This window comes from Oryzias melastigma, linkage group LG3 (genome assembly GCF_002922805.2).
Source record: "Oryzias melastigma strain HK-1 linkage group LG3, ASM292280v2, whole genome shotgun sequence".
Taxonomy (NCBI): domain Eukaryota; kingdom Metazoa; phylum Chordata; class Actinopteri; order Beloniformes; family Adrianichthyidae; genus Oryzias; species Oryzias melastigma.
The window spans coordinates 30340578-30348394 of record NC_050514.1 but is presented as its reverse complement, the minus strand read 5'-3'; the positions used below and the strand labels follow the sequence as shown (position 1 = coordinate 30348394).

The 7817-nt window shown below is 35.2% G+C and overlaps 1 protein-coding gene across 1 annotated transcript in view; it reads right to left on the bottom strand.

The window, feature by feature from the left end:
• Nucleotides 1-1848, bottom strand: part of LOC112161181 (solute carrier organic anion transporter family member 3A1) — a 60663-nt gene extending 58815 nt beyond the window's left edge. Inside the window, exon 1 of the mRNA XM_036211360.1 lies at nucleotides 1316-1848. The gene's annotated coding sequence lies outside the window, so the exon portion shown is untranslated. The remainder of the gene's footprint in view (nucleotides 1-1315) is intronic.
• Nucleotides 1849-7817: the final 5969 nt, after the last annotated feature.

The following is a 7817-nucleotide window of genomic DNA, read 5'->3' as shown; positions in this document are numbered from 1 at the left end:
CTGAGATTATTTGTGAATTACTGTCAGAGCTTCATGAAGTTTCTTCAAAAACACCAAGAGACATTAACCATTAAATCTGCTTCTTCGTCAAAATCTTCATAAAGACTAAATTCTCTGTAACTGTCATTTTTTTTCCCACATTTTATTCTCGTCTCCATGGAGTTTAGAGAACAGGGGTTCTCAAAGATTTTATAGCAGAGGGCTAAATAAGAAGTTGATATTAAACTGGGGGCCAATTTCAGTGAAAAAAAAATTGATAAACAGAAAAAAATAGTTTTAGACCTCTTTAATGGCCTAGTGTCATTTATACAATTAACAGAGTAAACCGAGCAAGATTTGAAACATTGTTTTAACTGAGAAATATCAAGATTTTTGCTCAATATCAGACCTGTGTGATGTCTATGTGAGCTACTTTCAGCAAACATTCTTTTACAAACTCCCCACAACTGAAGGGATTTTTACACAAGTGTTGTGTCAAGGTGTGCTCCCCCTGCCAGAATTTGCTTCCCCTCTTTTGGCATTATCATAGCACGCATATTTTGTCCCAAAAAGCGTTAAAAGAAGGTGGATGATTACAATATACTTTATTCTGGGGCTTTGGGGAGTTCATTGTCATATTTGCATATTTTTCCAGATATTCCTCATAAAACAAGATTTTTGTGTTAAAAAATGCCCTTTGGCTAACTTAGCATGAGAAACATATGATTTATGAAAGTGACTTTATAATGGAAGCATGTAACAACAGACAATAAATGAATAGTTGTTGCTTCTACAGCAAATTTTGGGGGCACAGATTCTGGCAGGCTGGATCAGCTACGACCCGATAGAATCGGTTCCCTCTCTTGTTGTTTTACATAGAATATAAGGGGAAAAATGTAAAATATGACATTAAACTCCCAAAAAACCCCAGAATAAAGTTTATCATAGTTATCCACCTTCTTTTGACACAGTCTGGGACAAAATATGATTGTTACGAAACGAATCAAGGAGAGTGGGGAAACACATTCTGACAGGAGGAGCGTACCTTAGCACAACACCTTCCAAAGACACAACAATGCTAGCGTTTGTCTTTACTTGATTTTGCTATTTTTATAAACATTACTTGCTGTTTAGCAAAGCCTCGTTGTAGTTGTTGGAGCTTATTGTTGCACTCCTTGCTTGTAAATTTGTCAAAGTTTTATTATTTGTAACAGAGTGACAATTTATATCAAATTCTTTGAGCATTTTTTGTTTTTACCTGTTTGCAAATCACATGACTTTATCCAGCCCATGAGGTATGACAAAGTAAACAATCTTTAGATTAGCTTGAAAGTACCTTTTCTTCTCGCCAACACGTTTTTTCTTTCTCTGAATTCCCGCTCGTCTTCCCGCTCTGACTCGATTTCCACTGCCGACGTCACGATCCTTCCGTTCTCAGCAGAGGCAGCGACATGGAAAATGTTGTCTGCCCTCTAGTGGTGAAATAAATACATAGTACCGCTGACACCTGGGTGTAATTACATTTTGTTTCCTGCAGATGTCGCCAGAAACAACAAAACAAACATTTCCAAGCAATGTATGCCTACCGCTGGTTTAATGACCATCATTATGATTTATTGAGGGCCACAAAAAAAAATATTCCCGCAGAAAATAAAGACAATAGAGGAGGAGAAAGAGCGGGAAAATGTAGCAAATTGTGAAATATGACACCTCTGTAAAAGAAAAGAAAAAAACATGCAATAATTTAACTTCTATGGTGGTTCGAGGTAGATGTACTCATATCTCTTTTGTGTTTTGAAATTTTAACGATGAAAAATGTAAGAATAAAATATACACGTATTTAAGAAGAGTCGGGGACACAAGATTTTCTTTAAGTTATGACATTACAAATTTTGATTGCAGTCAAAATGACTGACACAAGTGTTCTAGTGCTAATAAAACCACATTAGCTATAAAAAAAAATCAAATTTTGGGTCACGATTTTGTTTCAGTTCAATATATGATTTGCTTTTTTATCAAACAACTGCAAAAATAAATAAATAAAACACAGTAAAGAATAATAATAATAAACTCTTCTTCATAATTTCTAATAAGAAAGTTACAATAAAGTGAAACATTTCAGATGGCTTCTACTAAGCCTGGTGTAATGTAATAAAACATAACGGCTGGGGAAGATTTTTTCTGTCTAGGTTCATTCAGAACTCCATGTCAACACATAAAGGTTTATTTAACTACAGAAAGACACTAACATTAGTCCAAGAAGGACCATTTAATTTACACAAATGAGTGATTTAATTTAATTTATCTAAAAAAAAAATTTGACCCTTAAGGTCTGTTGACTTGGGGCCACCAGATGGCAGTAAAGTCTGTCCTAAAAACAAAAAAGTTACTTTTTTCCCTCCTTAATAAGGCAACAACTGGTGGATTTTTAAGCAGTACATGTGAAATGGATCAAAATATCAATTCAATTCAATTTTATTTATATAACCCAATATCACAAATCAATTGCCTCAGTAGGCTTGAAGCAGAAAGTCAGTCATATAATATAAATAATAGCTAACAACTAAACAGACTAAATAAACTGGTTGTCCCCATCCTTGTTTTTGATGTTTCAGGGAGAAATACAATTGCAAGATCTGTAGTTGTAAATACATTTAAATTTACCTCAATAGGATTCTAAACTAGCTCTTAAAATGTTGGAAAAATATTCTCCAAACTGCATTCCACTTCAGAAAAAAGCAGTTAAATCGGATTGTTCTGCTGCTGATTGGGTGTTAATTTGATTAAAATTCAAGTGGGTACAGATGGGTGTCTACACAACAATGGACAATAAAGTATCTAAAAATTATATTATCTTAAAGACAAAAAAAGGGTAATATAAGTAAAAGAAAACATCAAAAACAATTAGTATTTCCATGATTTAGTATGATAAAATGATTTCAACTGACAACTGAAACCATATTTTCTTAAATTCTCTGTAATGATGAATTATCTTGAGCAGAAGAAAACTTTATTTAATGAGGAGGAAAAATTATCTTCATCAACTCAAAGCTGGAGACTAAGGAATGTTGGGAAAACAGAGACACTTGAGCTCCTTCTGTATTAATAATAAGTATTAAAACTGTGGAAAAAAACATTAATTTAATTCAAATACTTTCTTGTTTTGAACCAATCATCAAACAGAGAAGCGTACCAGTGCAGTCCATGCGTACGTGTCATGATGATTGGAGGCTGAAACACCACATTTCTTCTCCGATCAGACTCCGGCTGTCGCTGTACGATATTTCATCTGCTCCAGAGGTGCAGCAGCTGAAAAGGTCAACTCTGTGTTAAATGTCACTTAGAGATGACAAAAGCAGTTAGGGGTGATTGCATCTGGCTGCATCTGGAAACGAGGTTTTGTTCAAACTCTGCTCTTAATGGCTCTCAGCAATCTGTGCACTTTATCTGAATCTGACGGAGGACGTCCCGTCGGCTCGCCATGAAAACAGATGACAGTCTTCAGCTGAAACTGTTTACCATCGACTAGAGCTGAACTGTTAAAGACGACAAATCTCAACCCTTCAGTTATATTTGTAAAAACTTCTGTCATCAACATAAAATGCGTTTTTCCACTACTTACTATACATTATAATACAGATTTTTTCTTTTTTTCTGTCACTCAACCAAAAAATGGAAGTATTGTGCAAACAAACACAAATCTATAATTATGTGAATGCTTAGTAAGCATGTACTTTCAGTACAGTTTTTGGTAAAACCTCAGTCACACTTTCATTCTTGGTTTTAATAATGTTCAGCTCATTCAGGACATCACTGCTTGTATTTTAAGTCTTCATAAACTTTATAGTTTTTTTTTTATTTTGAGCAAAATATGCCCCATAAGTAATGAATGAAAAAGTCTTCAAATGTCAAAATTTAAAGTAGATTAACAACAAACCGTTAAATATATTCACTGGTTATGTTTTCATCTTTTATAGTAATTTACAAAAAAATTGGAGTTACCTAATATTTTGGCAACATGCAAAAGTTTTTGGCTAAATCCTAATCTACTGAGGTTTTTTATTGGCTAATTTAGTTTATCTTCCATCCATCGTTTTAAGGTAATTGGTTCATAATTCTGGAATTAATTGAATTCTAATATAATGAGGGGGGCATTTAAACTTCAGTTTTATTGGATCCCAGTTTTATTATTTTTTTGTAAATGTTCATTAATTTTTCTTTGTGATCCATTTTGAGCAGAAATCTAAAAAAATGGTGCCTCATTAGACCAAGTCTTAAGTTTTTTTCAGTGGAATGGTTTTTTTTTTTACTCTTAACCACTTCATTATTTTATTTTATTATTTGTTTTTGCAGCAAAACAAAAAAACAGCTCCCGGCTTAGCTAATTGGAACATTTTAACCTTGTTTTTCTTTTTTCAATATGATATTTGTGCGTTTTCCACTGTGAGGATGTTCTGACACAACTGTGTTGGATGTCGGAAACATGAAGAGGTTTTCTGTGATTGTTAGCAGCTGTTGATCTCCACAACAAACCTAGCCAGACTCATCCAGACTCATCCAGACTCATCCTTTGAGATAAATTTCCTTAAATATTTACCGAAAACAATCAAAGACAGAAAGAACTGCCAGAATCGCAGCAGGTGACCCGACAGACTGAATCCAAACTCCGTGTTTGTCAGAACTTCTTCAGTCAGCCTGAGGCAGCTCCGTCATTTGATTCGTCCTTGACCAGAAATGCTGACTGCTGCTGACAGAGACGGCGCTGCGGGCCGTGGACTGGACGAGAACCACATCATGTTGGTTAAACTGTAAAAGGCTTTTTTTAGAGTTGAAGTCGCACGTTTACTCTTCTTGTGAGAGACAAACAGGAAAATTAGTGATAAAAACGTCTTTAATGGCCATATGCCTTTATATTGTCAGGATGGCCTGGAGCTCCCCTCCTCCTGCCACCAGAGGGAGCTCTCCCCTCACTTCACCCCAGCATTCACCTTTGAACTTCTCTCACCTGTTTTCAGTTATCCCATCAGTCCCTTATTATTTAACCTGCCCTCTTCCCACTCCTCACTGTGTGTCCTCACTCCTGTCTGATCCCTCAGCACCCAGTACCACCCTTTACCCTGTTTCTTCTCCCAATAAACTTTTGCACGTGGATCCGAACGCCTCAGCTGCCGTTTGTGACATATATAAATAAAGATATTTAAATACAACATAACTTTTGTTAATTATATTCCTGCTGGAGAATCCAAGAATAACATTCTTCTGGGCTGTTAAAGTTAATTTGATTAATTTTTGTGAGTGCATTTTAAACAGCAGCAATTAACAGCAGCCAAAATAATATTAAAAACAAAAAATATAAATAAACAGATAAATAAATAACAAACAGAGGCCAACTTTAATACAAAAGGTTCTCCAGGGTTAAATATACATTATTATCAATTACATTTGTGTGTTTTTGGAACATTAGATTGTATTTTTTTTAATCGTGTTTTTATTTTTCAGATTCTACAAATCAGTCAAGAAAAAGCATTTTTCTTTTTTTTTTTTTGGTAGTTGTGTGTTGTTTTCTTATTTTTAAACCCCTCTTTAACTATAGTTTTAACATTTTCTTTTCAAGTCTTTTTTTAGTACTGTATTTCCTATACTAACAATGTTTGGGATGTATTTAAGAAGCATTTTTTTTAATTGGTTTACCTTTTTAATCGAGTGACAATTTGGAAACCTGCATTATCCCCTTAACGGCTTAATTTATTTACGATTAATTTATTTTGCTTTCGCTACATTTAAGTAATTATGGAGCCGACAAGAGGCGTTAAGGGTTATAGATGCAAAATGGACACACCTTAACTTTCCAGCAAACTTCTGGCAAACATGGAAATAAACCCAAAAAATTGACAAAAAAAAGAGAGACTTAAATTAGTGGAGAAGACAAAATGAGGAGCAGATTATCAGGCAACAGCAGGAAGTTCTGTAGAAAAAGCACAAGATAACAGATTTTAGAAGTTACACTCCAAATTAACCCAGGCAGGAACTCAAAGAGGAAAACCTTCAACAGTCAGAATGACAGACAGTAAATAAATAAATAAAAAAGTCAGATTGAGAACCTTGAATGACTATTAGGAAAATCATGCTGTGATGTTTGCTATAAAAGCTTGAAGTCCTTCAGATGGTAACGATAACGAAGGAAGGTCTTTCAGGTGTGGTTCCTGACCAGATGACTCCTGTGGACACTTTAGTTAAAGTTAAAGTCCCATCAGCTGTCACACACCAAAGAGTGTGACATGTTCTCTGCATTTGACCTATCCCTTCACCTGGAGGGAGAGGTGAGCTGCAGACTCGGGAGCCATTTGCTGATTAAACCCCAAATCCGACCCTTTAATGCTGAGTGAGGCACTGGGTCCCATTACTAAAGTGTTTGGTTTTACTTGGCCAGGATTTGAACTCACGACCTGCCAGTTACAGGGCGGACACTCTACCACAAGTACACTGAGCCAAGAGAATCTGACTATAGAAAAAACTATGGTGCCGTAATTAATAGCTGGAAGTCCCCCCCCCGCCTCCGTCCTTTTTGGTCACTTTCTTTGCAGATGACGTTACCTTCTATCTAAAACCTTGACAGAGGTCATTCAGCCCAACATATGCAGCAGAACCTCTAAAACCCAAAATCACTTTACTCTCATCAACTGATTTTATTCTCCCACACCAACACGGCTCCGTGTTGACATAAATTCATCTTCGGCGTAACCCTGTTAGCCGGCGTGTAGCCTCGCTGCTCATCATGGATGTGGAGTCACACGTGTTTTCCTCAGCCATTTGTTTCGGAGTACGAGCGGAGCGTGATGATTTGCAGCCCTGTCCGGATGGCAGCAGCCGTACTCTGTCTTTCCGTTTGTATTCTGGGCTCGTGCGGCATAATTAGGTGAGAAAACAGTCAGAGCCTGTGGAGACCGTGAGGACGGAGCAGCAGGATTTATGGTCCTATGAGACGATGGGGAGCGGCATCCTCAAAACTCACACTTGTAAGTTAAACGTAAAATATTAAAGTTATAAGAAATGCACTTTTAATAATAAAATAAAATAATATTTATCCTACGAACCAAAAATGTCATATGGCTTTAAGGGTTACAAAAATTTGATTATCTATGTTTATGTATGATTCAGAAGAAAGTCCAAACATTTGACTGATTCATCCAGTAAATAAAAGACACATGAAACATTTTTAGCTCCTTCACCGTCCTTATTAGTATTCATAAATCATTCGTTATTTTTAGTATCATTAAACCTTAAGGCTGTTTGGTCGTTTTTAGCCATTCTACATTGTTTTGTTTGATTTTGTGGATTTATTCAGCTTCCTTGGACTTAATGTTCAATAATTTAACATTTTATTTTGGTTTCTATTCTAGAATATTTTTTGAGTGAGACATTTATTAGCTTAAATAACCTTAACTTAATTTAGTATTTTTATATAGTTTGTCCTCTAATTTCTAATCTTTTTTTGACAATTTGAGTTTTTTTTCTCAATTGACTTCATTTATTTTGTATTTTTATAAATGCCCAGCAGGATTTCCCTGTTTTCTGGTATTTTGTCTTTTATAAGTTACTGTCTTGAAGACTGGCTCCAATGAAAATGTTGTTTTTAAAATGTTTTTTTAGCATTTTTTCTTAATGGAGGACATATAGATCTGAGAGTCTTTACACATCCGTGGAGATTTTTTTTTTTTAAAATAATATAAACACATACCTTTTTATTTTAGCTTTTGAGTAATTCACTTGTAAGTAATTCACTTTGAATTCTTTTAAAAAAAAATGGTAAAGCACTTTGGGCTGTACAAACGATCAAC